The sequence below is a fragment of the Amphiura filiformis genome, chromosome 10 (assembly GCF_039555335.1).
Source record: "Amphiura filiformis chromosome 10, Afil_fr2py, whole genome shotgun sequence".
NCBI classification, from domain to species: Eukaryota; Metazoa; Echinodermata; class Ophiuroidea; order Amphilepidida; family Amphiuridae; genus Amphiura; species Amphiura filiformis.
Window position 1 is genome coordinate 38,941,582 of NC_092637.1, and position 19,543 is coordinate 38,961,124.

The 19,543-nt window shown below is 36.9% G+C and overlaps 1 protein-coding gene across 7 annotated transcripts in view; it reads left to right on the forward strand.

The window, feature by feature from the left end:
* LOC140162827 (extracellular sulfatase Sulf-1-like) overlaps positions 1 to 19,543 on the forward strand; it is a 251,062-nt gene that overhangs the window by 169,268 nt on the left and 62,251 nt on the right. For 6 of the 7 annotated variants that reach the window (XM_072186129.1, XM_072186131.1, XM_072186132.1 and 3 more), the window contains one exon: positions 1,608 to 1,670. The exons of the other annotated variant lie outside the window; for it this stretch is intronic. The gene's annotated coding sequence lies outside the window, so the exon portion shown is untranslated. The remainder of the gene's footprint in view (positions 1 to 1,607; positions 1,671 to 19,543) is intronic. 7 annotated transcript variants of the gene reach the window in all.

Here is a 19,543-nt window from a genome sequence, read left to right on the forward strand (position 1 = left end):
GCATGGATACCATGCTACTCGGGATATACCATTTCTCACCCTGATTTCATTCGGTGCAGCTTCAAATCACCAGCATTTGCTCAAAATGCTAGCGTCAAATTTTTGACAAGCAGTTTTGGTGAAAATGACGGGCACTTTCTAGCTAAGACCTTGTATAAAATACTGTGGTACATGAAAGTATATTTTACATTATTTTCTAGGATTTTTTTTCTTTTCTATTAAAGGGCATTCGCTACCGGATATCATACAAAATGGTGAATTTATGGCTGCCGAAATCCATTGCTACCCAAAGTCACTATTTTAGATTACCAACCCTGACACCAACCATTTCAGGGTCACAGACTTCAGATTTTGTTATTAAGTTCAGAAATACAATGTTCAAATTTTAGTAAGTTCAGAACTTGCTAAAATCGCTATATCATAGGCACAACGCTGACAGCATGGTGAAATATCACCATCGCGATATGAAAATACGTTGATATTGCACATGCTTAATCTCCGCTCTAACTCAACACACAGAATCTAAGGTTTTTGGAAGTGCATGGTGACTAGACTGTTTAAAACATATCGCAAAAAAATGGGGTTTTTTAGGCTCCTTGCATTCAATCTTTAGTTTCCCGTCACATAATTTCTAAAAACAAGTGAGGTATCTTTTTCATTATTCATTATTCATTATTTTTGTGACTTTAATTATATGACCAAACACAAGTGTTAATGCATTATTATTTACTGCTCATGCACTCAAAGTTGGATGTTTATCCCAAGTGAGATTTAAAAGTGTACTAAAAAAAAAGAGGCTGCAAGTTTGGTAGCAAAATGGATATTTTGATTTTGCCATTAAATAATATTACCATTTATTGTTATTTTTGGAAAATCACAATAATGAATTCAAGTGAGGGTCAAAAAAAGGAGTGAGGGCAGGAAACTCATTTTCGACTTTCATTGGCCTTATACAAAAGTTTATTTACAGGCCAACATTTCAGTCACCCTAATTTCACTTCTACAAGGAAACTGATGATAGAAACCAAATCATATTTCCAACAAGAAACTTGAAATAATATGCTGTTGAGTAATGAGTGACCATTACCAAATGACCCCTAGGGACATGGTAGGAAGTAGACAAAAAAGTACAATAGAGAGTGTAGAACAAGGTCAATGCCAGGTACAAGGTGTCAAGTTTAAAACGGGTATAAATGATTTACTGGATTAATCTGAGCCAAAACTGGCTCAGTTCCTCTGCCTAAGTTCCATGCTGATGGCTGTGTGCAGTGGCAGCGCCGTGTGTGTTTGTGGGGGGGGGTATCAGGGAGGATGGCATAGGGGAGGCAAATGCCCCCAGTCAGAATTCTTGTCCCCCAGTTGCTCTCAGTAAAAACCCAAAGTTACAAAAATGTCAACTTTTCAGCAATTTTGAGCATTTTGATTCACTTCCCCCCTACCATGCCCCACCCCACCCTGAAAAATATTCCTAGCACTGCTACTGCAGCCAGTCTGATCGGAGTGCAATTGTCAGGAATGGTCGTCACATCCAGCACTGAAAAATGAGTGCTAATCTTAGCCAAGTTTACATTAACGTTTTCTGTTTTCTATTTTCTGTCTTTTCATAGGGTTACATCCTGTGTTGACCTGTCTGGTGATGGTGCAGATTTAACCAAAGCTCAGATTTTTATGTAAGTATGGTTACCCATGATCATGTTTATATATTCATATGCGTAAAAATTTGCCTAATGGCGCATACGGGCTCCCTTGACATAACTGGAATTTTAGGGACAAACTAAAACTGCTCTCCGTAAAATCCCACCAGCAAATAAAGGACACAGACCCTTAATTCTTGTTGGGATTTTCAGAGGAGGGAGATCTCGTATCGTACATGAAATTTACACTATAAAGACAAAGGAGTCCATTAGGCGAATCTTTACACTTATGCACAAATCAATTGTAGTCCCGGCCCCCCAGGGGCACGGCAATAGCGGGGTCCGAGCGGGGACTTGGCCGGGGATGTAACAGCTCAATGTGTCCCCGCAGTGCGGGGGCGTGTATGGGGATGTAATGCCTCTCAAACAGGCCAGGATCTACCCGGGGAGTGTACCGGGGCGTAATAGAAGAGTACTCACAACTGTGCGGGTCGTATGCAGGGGAAACACTCGTCTGTTCTAGCGATTTACCCGGGGAACAGCCTACACGTTTCGCGATAATTTTGTTCAAATGAGCTCGTGAAATACCCCCCTTTTTCGGTGTCTAGGCTCTCACTGAAAGACCCCTAGTTTTGAACTGCTGTCCACATATCCCCGTCCACTTTGAAAGTCGAGTGCCCCCCTGTATAGCTTAAGCACTTTAGTTAATCATTTTCTTGTTACTCTTCATATTAAGGGGCCCATCTTCCTTAGAAGTGTTTACAATATAGAAAATAATTCCTGGCTCTGGCCTGGTTTTAAAAGATCACATCTCACAAGAGATGTGGTGGACACTTTTCTGTGGAAAAGGTAGGCAAGAGGCATTAAAAACAAATTGCTATGTCTTATTCATTGTAGTGTAAATCTGATTGACTATAATATATCCAGTACAAAGTACATGTGTATTTGTTGTAAGCCCCTTTCAGGTAATTTTGTAAGCCGGTAAAAAAGGGCAAATCACAGTTGTTAACACAGACAGGGCAAATGACAGTTGTTTAAAAGTTTTACAAGGTCAAAGCCAAGTAAATCCTGTGTTAAACTTGATTTTATATGTGGATTAGCAGCAATGTTACCAGTCAGCATTGTAAATGCCTGTAAATCTCTACCCTCCAGCATTCTATGCACACTTTTTGTATTAAAAGTGCAAACTGGCTTTGTTTTTGTAGGAAGGATTTTTTATCACGGCAGTGAAATGATGCCACTTGCCCCCAAATCTCATATGCACAGTTTATCCCTTACATATCCTGTGTCTTGAATAGCTATATAGCCCACCAACCCTGTGGTTAAGAGGCTAGGAATTAATTCCTAATATCTCATACCCTAGTTTGTATGCCTTTATCTAATCTTGCCCCACATGACAACTTACTATTTAGCTCTTAAACCTGCCAAAGAGTCTGTATAATGTAGGAATTTTTTAGCCTTTTTTATAAACATGTTTGCAATTGGCTTATAGCCATCACATGCTGACAATACACATAACTGATTGGTTAATCAAAACTAGCAGGTCATGGTCAGGCCTAATCACAAAGTAAACATATCATCTGTATAGAAAACCACACAGCAGGCGATTTACTTCAGAAAAAGTTCAATATAACTACATTGCACAAAACTAAGTCCATTTAATGTTTGTGTGCACAAAATTTCTTGCAGATGTTTTCACTTAGCAACAATAATTGTCAAATTTGTGTTTATGTTTAGCACACAGAGCTAAGAGAAAGAAAACAGAGAGCGTACCACCAGTCAAAGTCTCCGCATCATCCGATAATGAGGGCCGATTGTTCCATGAAATGTGACAGGCGAGACTGCTACGCAATTACTGCATATTTTCACAGTTTATCGCTTAATCGCGAAAGTACGCAAGGCGTATACGCGAAGGCACGCAGCGCTGGCATGATCGTTAGACACGGCACGATCGAACAATCGGCCCTCGTAAATATGCGAGAACTTACATCATATAATACACAGGGACTTTGACCGGTGGTACACTCTCTGTTTTCTTTCTCCTCTGTGGTTTAGCAGAACGGAATTACAGCACATTGGCCTAGGAAGCAATGCATAATTGCATATAAATGTTAGAATCACAAAATGCTCCTTTAATAACCACCTTTAATAAACAAATGCATTGAAATGATATGAATGATGCATTTTCTAAATTGTGCATTTGATAATCACCTAAATTATTTTGTGTTCTGTAGCCTTTAATGTTAAATGTGACAGAAATAATGCTTTTAAATAAAAAACCACTCAAAATATACTTTAGCAATCAGAGTTTCATGACTTACATATAGGTTGTAAAAATATTTGAAAAAACTGACAATATTGTGATATCATGCATATAGCTTGCATAATGTTATGCCAAGCTGCATGCTTGAAATCTGTTTGATCAAAATATGTTGTGCAATTAAGTCTGATATTTTTATATCATACATATCACAATTTTTATGGCTTTATACCTGCATATTAAAAATATTATAAAGCAGCTGACTATATTACAAATTACTGTATTTCATATGTAATTTTAAGCCATTTCAATCCGTAGTATTAGTTATAAGCTGTCTTCTTCAATGTTCACCTTAATACAAGTACTTTGAAGGATGAGCCAAAATAATCTCACCTCTGATAGCAAAGTTCATCATCCTCCATTCAACAAGTATACCGCAAAACCTGACATCAAGTTTTGGAGTATGAGTTTTTGTACCCAACACACTTAAAGGTCATTGTATACATGTAGAAGCCTATTGGGGTTAAAGAACCATGTACTGATAGATGACAATGTTGAGATGCTACTGATTGTCTGAGGAAGGCACTTGGAGAACACCTGTAAATAGTTCCTGTGTATGATACATGTAAATATACGGTCAATATCTACTATTGCCAACTGTGCAAGCATTTGTCTCAGGACTTCTAAATATTAGGCCTAGTATATAACCTGTACACAAAAATATCATTCATACAAACAGCGCTTAGCACATTTCAAAAAATGAGCAATGCTTCATGCCCAAAAAAAACTTGGCAGAATTTTTACCAGAAATTAATAACAGTCAATTGGAGAGCATGCCACAGGTGAAACTTGTATTTTAGCATTTTCAAGTCTGTGGTCCGTATGCACAGAAGAGTTAGACTGGGTCTAAAGTTAGACCTGGTCTAAGTGGAATTAAGATCCATCAGGAATGGCCCTTTACTTTTATTTCCTTCCTAGATTACCTAGCAAATTCAAAAGATTTAAATGAAAAGTTCAAAAATAATACAAAATAAATAAAGCAAATGTGAAGGAAAGTGTCCTTTCTCCTGGGAATAAATTCCACTTAGACCAGGTCTAACATTAGACCCGGTCTAACTCTTTTGTGCATACGGACAGCTTCATCATCATTCTGAAACTACTACATTGACAATTGATTATTATAAACATTCCAAAACCCTAAATATTACAGCATTTTCACTGATAAAATCATTCATTGGTAATTTTAGAAATTAACTTGTAAATGAGTCCTAATATTTAAGCTTAATCCCTTCCATTTCCTAGTCCCCAAGCATAATATTCCATGGAACAAAAGCAAACTATTTTTTCTGGTCAAGGCTCATAGCAAATCGGCAGGTCCACTTTGTTATGTTTAGAAGGTATTATTATATTATATACACTGTAGATTCTATTTATATTTTAACAAATTTATAATATCTGTAAATTGCATGTACCGTATTCATTCCAATAAGCGCCCATGCCCCAATAAGCGCCCACCTAGGGTATTTTCAATTTGCTAAAGGATACCATTAATGTTGAAGTGACAGAGAGACATCGATACAGTGAAATAGCTGGAGGACTACAATCCTGCGTAAACTTGCAATACATTTTCTGCATCAGAAAAGCTATTAAAACATCTCAGAGCCCTTTATAACATATGTAAAATTGTCTCTAATAAACGCCCCTTACGAAGAAATTACGGAAACCAGGTATAAAATAAGCGCCCACCCAAAATGACTTTGTTAAGCGCCCTGGGCGCTTATTGGAATGAATACGGTATGTGTAATATCAAGAACTTCTCAACCAATACTGGGTAGCAATTTGGTATGTCTGATGTGCTCTGATGTGCCCTTAATATCACAATTCATATTTAGGAGGTGTTGGAGTCCATAGTCTGTGGTTTGATGATGCAAAATGATGCAATGTGTGCATCATGCAATAAGGGTCAGAGGTCACAGGTGTGTAGTTTGGGGTACATCTGCACCCTCAAAAAGGTGTGTTTTTTTAAGATGCACTTTTGGATGAATCCACTTTTTGCTTCTGATTCACCCAAGTTGCCATCAGTGGACAACAAATCTTGTTTTGGATGTCAAACTAAAAGACCAGTTCAGCACTTTACCCCAAATAATGACTACCACAGCTCTTTATGCATGTACTTACAGTGCAAAAAGTGACATGATGGTTTATATTAAAATTCAAAAATTTCAGTTGTACAAACTACAAAACACAGATACAAAGTCATAAATCATCTTACTACTAAATAGCTGGCCTTGTCATTTGTATGAATAAAAGTTGTTTGTAGAAGTATTTCAAGTTTTCACAACTATTTTATTTGCAAGTCAAGTTCATTCATAGCATCCTGGTATGTTGATTATGCACCACTTACTATGCACCCAAATACTCTCAATTCCAGGCATCACAGTTTGTTCACCCCGTTCATCAAACATATCCCAAAATTTGACCTCAAGTTGTGGACTATGAGTTTTTGTACACAATGCATACAAAGGTCAATCAATGAATGTAGAAACATATTGGGGCTAAAGAACTTTGGCCAGAGAGATGAGCTTGTTTGAGATTCTTGTGACTCGTATTCAATTTGCCAGTGGCTTAAATCTACTAGAATTTTAAATAGCGGACGGTACTTGAACGAAAGTGTTTTTTTATTCCCTGTGTGCGGTCATCACAGAGGTGTGGCACTGACCCTTGGAGGCAGCTGTTATCACTAATTATTATACGGATTAAAATAATTAACAAATAATGATTAGCTGGCGATATTGTTTTCTACATATTATTCTGACATGGGAGTAATTAAAGGGTGTAGAGTCGTAATAGTGGTGGGGTCGATGAGGTATAAAAAGTGCTAATTAAGCGTGTCACTTGATTGGTTTTTGGTAACTTTGGTATGAAAGAAAGACAAAAGGGATTTCCTATATTAAGAATATTTGGGTTTTCAAGAATGTTTTGAATTTGGGTTGATTATTTGAAGGTGTTGAAGTATGTCAAGGCGTTACTTAGTTCAGTTTATGAATGGATGTCTTTTTCAGTCATTGACTGAACTTCAAAATGTAAACTATTGGAATCATGTGGATTCATGTATCATGCACAAGTTTATTCGCTAAGGTCTTCCTGCATGATAAAATTGAATCTGTTTTGTATGTATTGCTTTTGAAGAGCTATGATTTCAATTGTGCATTAATGATTTTAATTAAACATATTTTCAAGAGTTATAAAAGTTATATAAGAGTTATAAATGGTGTTGTTCAATGAAGAACATCACACCAGTCTCCTTGCCTTGCAGCACCAGCACCAAATTCTACACAAAACTTACTCAGTAAGAGAAGGAAAATTGGGAGCTATACTTTAGTTACAGTCAGTGGCGGTGCCAGGGGGGTCTCTTGCACCCCGTTCCCCCGTTCCCCGAAAAAACCCCATAATTACGAAAATGTCCACTTTTTGCGGTAATTTTGCGCAAAATTGATTGATTTTGCCCCTCCCCTCTGAAAATTTTTACCCCTAATGCCCCCCCCCCTGAAAAAAATTCCTGGCGCAGCCACTGGTTAAAGTCATAATGTATGATTTCCATCAACTTTTAATTTTAGTGTTATCACCTCTTTACCCAAAATGCAGAAATAAAAATCAGTAATAACTATCAGGAAAGGTTGTCCATTTTAAGCCAAAATTGAATGCGGTGAAGTATATTTATGGCCATTTATGGTGGAGTTCTGTGGGCGACATCGTGTCATATTAGGACTTGTCGAAATTACTCTGTTGACCAACAAATGCAACAAATTTGGTTGATTCCATTTAGGTTGGGATATTTATGTCATGTGTAAACATTACAAATATAGAAAAAATTAGTTTAAAAAAGAATTAATCAATTTCATATTAAAATTGTATATGATGCCTTTAACTCCTCCTGGGAAGTTTACATGTAGGAGATATTTTAGGAGACTTCTGAATTAAAACAACAAATGGCAACAAAGTCCTACATAAATATGGGAAAAAATAATCATGGTATGTTAAAAATTTCACCAAAATAGAGGCTTTCTGATTTGGAAGAAAACTCCAAATTATTCAAATATGCTTCCACTGGCTTCCCAGTTATGACTCACATAAATGATTTTAGAAAAACTTCTCATGCAAGAATATAGGGTACTTGATACTAATATTTCACTAAATATTGAACGTTAGGATACAATATATGATGGATACTTATATGCCTGTATCACGCTATGATCCATATGAAATGCACTGAGTCAGACTAATTTCATGAATAATGTAAAAAAAAGTAGCGAAAAGTAGGGTGAAAAGGTGATGGATATATCCAACAGTTTGGTATTCCAAGCCCACATGCAGATGTATACCTTTCACTATGCACCTTGAAGGCATCGTTTGGCCCCATACAAAAACTAGGTGTTAATATTGCAATTCTTAAACCATTCACGTTTTTGTCGCTGGAATGGTTTGGAATGAACGACCCAACTTGTACAGTCAGACGGTCAGGCGAGGGCAAAAAAGGTTGCAATTTCATTCATGAATAGCTGCTTTATGGTTACTCTGTTTGTAAGAGGGACATGGGGTATACGTCTGATAAGTTGGTTGCAAAGTATGCTAGTGATGTACTTCTTAGCAGGAATAATTGATACCACTTATCCACTGCGCAAGGAATCGCTAACTGAGATTCCTGAGGCACATCCTTCATCTTCCAGAGGAGGAACCTGCTAGAAGATTACGCTCTCTACACACCAACTCATGAAGACCGGACCACACACACACCTCTAATTGTAACCTACATATATCCAATGTGTACTGGTGAAGGCATTCAATCAGAACCGATAGTCAAACTTGCCAAAGATCGCTATGCATGGAGAAATTTTGTGGTCGCCTGCTCCTCAGCTGGAGGATGATGATAAGTCTTTAAACTGCTCATTTTGAGGAAGAAGAGGAAGAATTTAAGTCCATAAAAATCAAAATTATCCAAATTCAGATTATTGATGAATTTCAGTTTATTTGCGAATAATGGAAGTCGCCCCTGGTATCAATGAAAGGCTGTACACTGAACATTTCAAACCCTGAGCCCCAAATTCATGCAAAGATGTGGCAGCTTTTGTTGGTGTATATAACCTCCCGTTCATTCCTGTGTTCATTTGGGCTTTTATGTCCAGAGGACAAGCTTCAACAAGTTAAGGTGGAAATTGGGTGTAACCAAGCATGATCTTCATATTAATCCACTCACTGCACACAGTCAACAGGTCCCGTGTTACAAATCTACCAAAATTTATGCAATATAAGTACCAGCATGCTTTAAGTATTGGTCCAATGGCTCTTGTGATAATTCTTGATGTTTGTGATACTAGTAGGCCTATATATAAAAAACAATCTATTGCTCAACTTTATTTTGAGATACAGCCAGATAACATGATCAATATATTTTGCATTTCCCCAGCTATATGAAAATTATCGTATCTTAGGAATGCTGTTGAATGTGAGGTACGATTTTGATGCAATTTTTTAGCATTATGTGGCCCACAATCAAGTAAAGTGCAGACAATATTGTGAAAAGCTAACTTTCAGATTTTTACATAATAAAAAGTTTTTAATCAGAATCAATTTGATGTAAATGTAATCAAATATATGACACATGAAAGCCCAGTTATGATACCAATGTTGGGTATTTATTTATTAAGGGATCTGGAATGAGCGTTTTGAGCGTTTCAACAGTATTTTTTGTGGGACATGAGAGCACATGAGACATATCGAATTGCATTCTGAATAAGAAGAAGTCCTTCTGAAATCAAATAATTTTCATTTTTTGAAATTCGCAATGTAATACACATTTTATGACAAATTATTAAAATTTGATATTTTTCACATTTTTGATATATAACAGTCCTCAAAGTAAATTTTATAATTCTAATGATATATTCTTAAAGTGTATGTAGCTGGGAGGAAAAGCCGACGATCAATTGAAAATTTTGACCTTTCATATTGGAGATATGGATTTTTTCCCAAAAAGGCCTAATTTTTTGGTGTTTTGGGGAAAAAAATCCATATCTTCAATACGAAAGGTCCAAATTTTCAATTGATCGTCGGCTTTTCATCCCACCTACATACACTTTAAGTACATATCATCAGATTTATAAAGTTTACTTTGAGTACTGTTAAATATCAAAATATCAATTTTTAATCATTTGCCATAAAATGTATTACATTGTAATTTCAAAAATCAAAATTATTTGATATCAGAAGGACATTCTTCGATTCAGAATGCAATTCGATATGTCTGGTGTTCTCTAATGTCCCACAATAAATACTGTCCAAACATTCATACCCCATCCCTTAAGGACATCAGGATTTTAATGGTTAATTGAGCGAAGAGGACGTCAAATTAATTATCAAAAGAGTATAATTTGACTGACATACTAAAGACACAGTTCTAAACTTTTATTTCTAAACAAAAATTTACAAAGTGTGAAAATTTCTACTTTTACATTACTTTGTAACAAGAAATTTTCACAAAGTTTTAATTTTCAATACCGTAAAAACTCGATAGTTAGCATATGTGCTTACTATTGTGCACTTTTGAAACATGCAACATGAAGTGCCCCATCCACAAAAGTGTAAAGGGTTTTAAGCAAATCATCGATACACATAGTTATATATGAACAAATTAACCTGCTAATGTGTGTCTCAACCCCCATTAGATCAGTTGGTAAAGCACCAGACTTTGGTATAATTTTATGTTTTCAAAAATGCGGGATAGTAAGCACATATGCTATTACTATCGAGTTTTTAAGGTAACATGAAGTCCGGAAAAATAGTTTTTCCCATAAGCTTAAATGTGTAGTTGCCAAAGTTGAAACAGCGAATAAAAGAAACTATTCAGAGCAGTAAATATTGTGAAAATATAATACTGCCAAAATATCCTGCTATAATTGTAATTTTGCCTTCCAATGTCAAATTTGTTGGGTAATTTTGGCCAATGCTACCTGTACTTCAGGATTTTCTGTGAAAAGCACACTCATATTCAGTAATCCCAAACTTGGCCCGATTTGATTCATGATATGTTTTTATTGCGGATTACATAGCGTGAATTCAAAATTGTATAAACCCAGATTAAGGAAATATTAGAAAAATACATCAATGCTGTTTTTGTGTTTGGTGTAGAAAGTTGATGTATTAAAGTATCACAAACTTTGACCCATTTTTTCAGAGAAGGTTATGTATTGTTGAAAGTTCAAAACTTTGACAACTTTACCATAATAGCTAATAAACAAATAAATATGTGTTTTTGCATAATTTGTGTTCAACTAAATATGTTTTCTTAAAAAGTTACCCATTTCAGATTTTTGTTTTAGCAGCGACATAGCTTGCAACATCATCACAGTGTCTTCATTCACACTGATAATATTTTATTTTTTGATATTTTAAATATTGCTAAAATCATTTAAAATCGGCCATTTTGTAGTCAAAATTTATTAAGTTTGGCTAAAAATGTTTAGAAAATATGTTTGCAAAAATTCTTAATATTCTTTTTTCAGATTTCTGTTGAAATTTTAGGATAATTTCTGGGGGTAATTTTAGAAATGTGTAAGAAAAAGAGAGAAAAAAAAACACAGCCTGACCGGCCGACCGCACTTGAAAGGTCCGTCCACCCACCCGTATTTTAATGCATTTATCATGCTGAATCCAAATATGATCATGAAAATTTACAATTTTGAAATTTTTGAAAAATGTTGAAACTTGTCATCTGCAGTTGACACTCACATGAAGAGAGTTTAAATAACACTGTCATCAGACACATTTTGACATGGGAGGTTGTCTTTTCTCAAAGTAAAAGTGCAGAATACTTAAAGCCATATTATAACATTTCTGTAAAAATAGATTAGTATTTATTTTCCATAAAATGTTAGCTTTTACTGTCAAATATGTCCCCTTTTAATTTTGAGCCGAACGAGTGAGGTAAAGCAAAGAAAATTGGAATTTACAACTAGCGCCCATGCATGTTTTTTTACTCCCGCGGTTGTAATACGGTACGACCCTCTGGGTGTGTGTGTATGTGTATCCCGCACGACGTGTACATACTGTGCATACGTGTTTGACTAATATTTCCATCATAATAATAAAACGTTGGTTCCATCGTTTTATTCAAAATCTCGGATTTTGACAAAACCACAGCACCTAAAGTCTTGATTTTTGCAGAGTATCTTTATTGACTAAAGTATATTACAATTATGTAAAAACCAGAATTTAAAATTTTTTTCAGGGCATCCTCCTCAGCAAATGTTATAATATGGCTTAAAGTAGCTGAAAGACCCGGGGGGGGCGCTCCCATTGTGGCCTGTACACCATCCGCGATAATGAAAACGCGTAAAAAGGGTCGTTTTTTGTGGGTAGGCACGATACTGCACAGCGTGTCGCGTTTAGGGTGTCAAAAACATGAAAAATTGGAAAAAGGGTAGCAAAATTGCAATTGCTAAATACGTGGAAATGAAATTTAGGGTATGAAATTTGATGTTAGGAATGAAATCCCTGTTTAGGGTGTCGTTTTAGCCAAGGGTTAAATCCTTGTTTAGGGTGCTTTTCAAAAGTTGATTATCGCGGATGGTGTACAGGCCACAATGGGAGTGACCCCCGGGCTGAAAGAGGACCGAGTAATATTATAGGCCCATATATAACATCAGTACACAAAGTCACTTGTTACATTAGAAATAGGCAAGATGAATGAGGCTTGTGATGTCCAGTAACACATCCTTCCGGATTGCAGAGTGGACCTTAAGGCTACAAATCCTGTGGACAGGATTATTGGCAATTAAATACCAGTCCAAATTGGAAGATTTAGTTGGTGAGTTTGGTTGTTAATATGAAGGATCAGTTTGACCTAATTTTGTGCACTGCCTGCAGTAAGGCAACACATTGGGATCACTATGATTGGTTGTTTTTGTCCTATTTACCAGTCCTTCAGTCCCTTTGGAGACATCTGCAATTTTGGAAAATAAGGACAAGCTTTGCATCAAGGATATATGTAAAGCCACAATTTCTCTGTGATACGGAAAAACTGAACATTCACAGAATTCGGGGTTTACTCACGGAAATTTGAAAATGCCACAAAATAGTGAAAAACTGTGTAAAATGTCTAACTTTTGTGTTGATTTGCAAAAGAAAAGTGATAATTTAGCAGTTAAACCATTAAACAATCCATTCTAGCATTTATTCTAGGCCTACCATGCAAGATTCTGGCCGAAACATATATCGGAAGTACACACAAGACAATTGATGATGCTTAATTTTAATGGGGATGTTGAGGGAAGACTACAGTAAAAAGGTACATATAAGACAAATTACACCTTTAAAAACATGCTTGTATTCACTTTTCAGTGCTTTATAATGTAAAACGGAAAATCACGGAATCGTCCAATTTGTAACACGGAATTTAAATTTTGTAACATGGAAAAATTGTGGCTTTAGATATATGCGATTTGTGAATCACTAACAAACGATCGAAACAAATCTTCTTTTTTTTCTTGAAAAAATTAGTATTTTCTCACTGATACCCTGATTATAGTCTTAGGCTAAACTGAAAATACTTTTTTTTTGCTAACAAATGTGACACATCTATGCATCATGTAAGTCTGTGATCATCTCATTACATGTTCTCATCAAACTCATAGAAGTACTCAATGACCCATTAAATTGTAACTCACCCTATCATTACTCCCCATTTTGTATGTAACTCACCATATCATTACTCCCCATTTTGTATGTAACTCACCATATCATTACTCCCCATTTTGTATGTAACTCACCATATCATTACTCCCCATTTTGTATCCCCAATTTCATTCTTAAGCTGAGCCATAAAGCTGTACTTAGTTTTCCATGTTAAAAAGTAGCACTTCCATGTCGTGAGCATGTCCCAGTGTCGGGTCCGATCGAATTATCGGATCGCTTTCATCGTAAGCCGTGTAGGGTTGAAATTCAATTCGCTAAATAAAATCCATGCTCACCCAAGTGATTTGTGTGAATGGTATGAAGCAGTCATCAATGTGGCTGCCAGATGTAGGTCTATTGTAACAGTTGGTTCTTTTTCATAAGTGTTGCATGACTTTATAATAAAAAGAAAAAGAAATCTGATGACAAAAAGGTACAATGTACAATATTTAATTATAGCCTATGCTTAAGGGATGGGGTATGAACGTTTGGACAGTATTTATTGTGGGACATAGAGCACATCAGACATATCGAATTGCATTCTGAATACGCAGAATGTCCTTCTGATATCAAATAATTTTGATTTTTTGAAATTCGCAATGTAATACACATTTTATGGCAAATCATTAAAAATTGATATTTTTGATATTTAACAGTACTCTAAGTAAACTTTATAAATCTGATGATTTATACTTAAAGTGTATGTAGGTGGGATGAAAAGCCAGCGATCAATTGAAAATTTTGACCTTTCAGTATTGAAGATATGGATTTTTTCCCAAAACACCAAAAAAAATTAGGTCTTTTGGGAAAAAAATCCATATCTTCAATATGAAAGGTCAAGATTTTCAATTGATCATCGGCTTTTCCTCCCAGCTTCATACACTTTAAGAATATATCATTAGATCTATAAAATTTACTTGAGGACTGTTATATATCAAAAATGTGAAAAATATCAAATTTTAATAATTTGTCATAAAATTTGTATTATATCGTGAATTTCAAAAATGAAAATTATTTGATATCAGAAAGACATTCTTCGTATTCAGAATGCAATTCGATATGTCTGATGTGCTCTTATGTCCCACAAAAAATACTGTTGAAACGCTCAAAACGCTCATTCCAGATCCCTTAAAGTGCCATTATAATTTTCATACACTCATAGCCACTTAGAACCGTATAGCCAATTGGAAAAATATGCGGAATGCATTAATTTATATTGCGCTCGCGCGCAGTTTCGCATACTACATGCTGTGCAGCATTGATGCTTTTTGCAGGGTTGATTAATTTTTCTCGAAAGTTGGTGCATTGATTTTGGTCAAATTCTGAATGTTGATGCGTCCAGTGCAATCCCCCTTGGAGTACATCAGCATCTCAGTGCCCGCATTATGGAGTCCAATTGCGCTCTCAACAAGCAGGGGCGGATACAGGATTTCGTGAAAGGGGGGGCACACTCCTGAAAAATTAAAAAAAATGAAGAAATGGCCGCTGAAGCGTCATATCGGAGGCGCTTATGCTTGTGACGCAGGGTGTCTGAGGGGGATGTGCCCCCTGAGAAGTGAGAAACTTTTGAAAAATGAAGACCCTTTAGTGAAGCCATTTGGTGGACCATTTTGTCAACATTATTGTGTAAAATTTTAGAATGAAAAAGCCTAAAATTTGCAAAAAGACGGCCCAATTGAAGCCATTCGTGGACAGGTTTTGACCCCGGTGGGGTCACTCCCTGGCAGGGGGGACGCATAGGACCGTTACCACAAGTACAAATTACCCCCTTTCGCAGTCGATTTCAAGGACAAATCATGAAATTTTACCCCCTTTTTTACTCCAAAACAAGGACAAAATGGTACTCTGAAACACCCCTATTTTTTAGATTCCGAGGACACATTTCCTATTTTGACCCTATTTCAACATTTCAAGGACAAGGCTTTTATGAATGTTTTTTTCAGTAATTAACAGGGCATCACTGAATTCAAGTAGGCCTACATGTAGTACCCCTTGCATATAAATTGGCTATTGCAAAATTTCTGTGAATCTATGCTAAGGCTACACACAAACCGAGAACAATATTGATCATGGGATGAGTACGAAGTAGGAAACCAAATTTATTCCTTATTTATCTGGCCAGCTATCCACGGGATCGGGAGAAAATAATAAGAACCCCTTTTTTTAATTTCGTGGACATTTGTGTGATAAAACATCCCTATTTTTCCAATTTCACGGACAATTTTGTCCATGGACAAGCCCTAAAATTACCCCTTTTTCCGCGATTTTGGTAACGATCGTGCGGTCAGTATTGCAAGTTGAGTGACCCCACCGGGGTTTTGACCTCTTTCGTAAAATGATTGGTTTATATACGTTGCGCGACATGGGGGGGTGTCTGAGGGGGATGCCCCCTCAAAAATGAGAAACATTTGCAAAATAAAAACCTAATTGAAGCCATTTGGTGGACCATTTTGACACTATTATGGTGTAAAATTTGAGTTTGAAAAAAGCCAAAATATAAAATTTGCTATGAAATGATAGACCAATTGAAGCCACCTTTTTTCACTGTTATTCGGAGGCTGGGTGTCATTTGAAGCCATTTGGTGCATCTTATTTACACTATACGAGAGTATATCATTGCTCTTTAAAACAAAACAGGGCCCGAACTCAATTTGTAAAATGTTACACTGACACTTTAATAGGCCCAAGACTGGAGATTCGCAATTTAAAGCATGCATGGATCGAAGTCAGCATGGAGGCCGCTTTGCTTTTTCCCTAGAGAAGTCGGTTTCAGAGGGCTGAGCTTTCGATACTCTAGCAAGTGCCATCTTCAGAGTGAAGATGGCACTTGCTAGAGCTAGAGTGAGAGAGAAAGCTCAACCCTCTGAAAACGACTTCTCTAGGGAAAGATCAAACCTTGTGACAAAATGTGACGGGCCCTCTGCATCATCGACGGGCCAGCAGAAATCAACAAGTACTGCCTAAAAGAATCCGGCCTATATACTAGCATTATAGGGTCTACTTCTGATAGACCAGACTGTGAGCTACTGTGCGGTTTATTTGGCATGGGCCTACTATAACTAATTACGTGCAATTTAACTTTTCCCTTCTCCTTTTCTATTTTCTTTTCTCCTTTTTCCTCTTTCTCTTCTCGTCTCTCTTTTCCTCTTTTTTTTTTTTTTTTGGATTGTGAGGAAGAGGGCGCCGCCCTGAATCCTCGCCTGGAGAGTGCCGCCCCGGTGTATGATACTCACTACAGACAGGGCCGGATTTACCTTTTTGGGGGCCCTGGGCCAGGCCAAGTTTTTAGATTTTAATAGGACACGAAAAAATACAATTTTAGACTATTTTAGCCCAAATTGAAACTGAATTTTGCTATATAACAGACCAGTGCGCGCGAAGCGCGCAAAATTTTGCAATTTTTGTACCCTATTTTGGCCCCAAACATGGTGGTTTTCGGCTAAAAAGGAAGATGCACCCTGCACAGAGCAATTTTGGGGGGCCCCCAAAATTTGGGGGCCCTGGGCCCGGGCCCATCTGGCCCTATGGTAAATCCGGCCCTGACTACATATTCATTAGGCTATATAGGCCCGAAGATTTTCTTTCTTTCTTTTTACGTTGTTCCGTTTTCTTTTTTCTTTCTTTTTTTTTTTCCCTTTCTTTTCTTTTCCTCTTTTCTTTCCCTCCTTCCCTTCTCTTTCTTTTCTTCTTTTTTTATATTTTGGGATCCGCCAAAAGGGGGGGCACGGGCCGGCTGTGCCCCCCTCTAAATCCGCGCATGTCAACAAGTGATACACATAATTGGAGTTTGCAATGATGATGCGTATCTTGTGGCAAGACAAGTTTATTGAACACAAAGCAGCCATGCCTCTACTCATACCCAGCCTACATTTCATCATGTCGGCAGTCTTAATGTACAGGGGCAGGGCTCAAAAACTTGAGATCACAATAAAAGTATAACAGCACTTGGTGCTTTGCGGTGAGCCAGTTACACTTTACGGGTTAAATGCACTTGTTAAAGAATGACTTCAAATATTCAGTGCAGAAGTCACAAACAATGATAGGTTTGAATGTAGTCCAGGGTGGCCAATGTTAAATACATTTGTTAAAAGGTCTCTGTGATTTTGGATAGGATATAAATTTCTGTGGGTTTGCCAATCCTTCCAGGCCCCCCCCCCCCCCACAAGTGTGTTTTTACTTCACATGTAAATATCAGTGGTGTAACGAGCAGGGATGGGTAGGGATAGACTTAACACAAAATTTATGTCCATGAGACTCTTTTACCCAGTTTTCCTTTTCCAATTACCAGACATTTTCCCCCTTGGAAGAACCAAGATGTTAACAGTAGAGAAAGAGATTCGGGACTCCATCGCTATCTTGATACAGGCATGGAGCAAAAATTGTGGTATTCAGTTTCCCTCGGAATGCACTTGAGGCAATTTGGTGTTGTGCAAGCGTGACATGGTGCGTTTGAGAGACGCACTTGATGCAACCTGCACGCGAGTACCAAGACACTTCAGATGAGACGCAGAATTGTTTTTGTTCGTCTCCGCGCACTGTCGGCAAGGGCACAAATACCCCCAATTTTCTCCCCATAGCTGACGGCGCGTTTGTACGAGACGGTATAGGGAGTCCTGGTTCTCCTTCTCTAATTCTGTGACCTGCACTGTGATGAGATACCCATTATTTGGTAAGAATTTGCTAGTGGGTAGCTGGCTGGCGCCTCATTGCAAACTTTGTGTAGATCTATGTTGTTATCTAAAAAGTGCAAGTAAAATTGTGAAATATTCTGTATGGTCAATACAAGACTTTAGCACAAAAGAGAACATGCTAAAATTGTACCCCAGGTCCTTAACTTTGTGTCGTATTTACATCCAACAACAAAAGCTGCTACAATGACAGTTGCTCATTTTAACACGAGTTAAACCCTTTATATGCAAAACTCAATTGTAGTGTAATGAATATTCCAAATTTGTTGTGAAATTTGAAGAAAACTTGCACCTATTTCAAATCTACATGGAAAGTGCATTGAAATGAGTACAAACATGCCTAGTACTGTCTCTAAGGTTTATGATAGAATCTTTGGCGTCGTAATAGTTGAGTTCGCAGAATTTGATAAACTCTATGGCCAACACACACCCCTACACAGCATTAAAATGCTATTGGCTTGCCTTGTGGAACAGCTTTTTGCAGTTTATACTTTGGCACAAGAATGAAGTTGCACTTTATATTAAGGGGTACTTACAGGTCTACAAAAGAGTGGTTTATAACAGTATAGGTCAAATGATGTGTATTATTGTAGCGGTATTCTGTTCATTTCGAAGTTTGATTTCCGAGGGGAAATTTTTGGCAAACATTTGTTTGTAGGATACATAATGTGCTATTGTATGTTTGAAGATCAATAATTTGCTCTCAGGCCAAGTAAAAAAAAAAAAAAGACTCCATGCCTGCTTCCTTTTTTATCGATTCTTTTCCCCTTTATTTCAGGCATAACATTTTTTTACAAAAATATTTCAGAAATTGACATATTTGCTTCTGTCCATTAAACATTCTAATATAAAGCAAAAGCAGGCTTTGTTTTGAGCCCCTCAAAACCATCAAACAAAAAGATTTTACAAGATCCTCCTCTTTAAGTTTCACACACTGATTTCGATATGTAATGGTCAATTTTACATTTTTAAAAAGAAATTAGCCCTCCTTCACCTCTTTTTGAAAAAATCGTGACGATCAACTGGTATTTTTTTATGTCCTTACTGTAAGAACAAGGAGCCTGATTTTAAAATGATCTGCATACACTGTATGCACCCAAATGAGCTAGTGATGCCCAGTGCCTGAAGGATATGTATATGTACACTATTACCCATCAGTTGATAGGTTCGTGAAAGCCTTTAAATGTGATTACCGCTAGAAGCTAAATGTGAGTAAAACTAGCTAGAGTTAC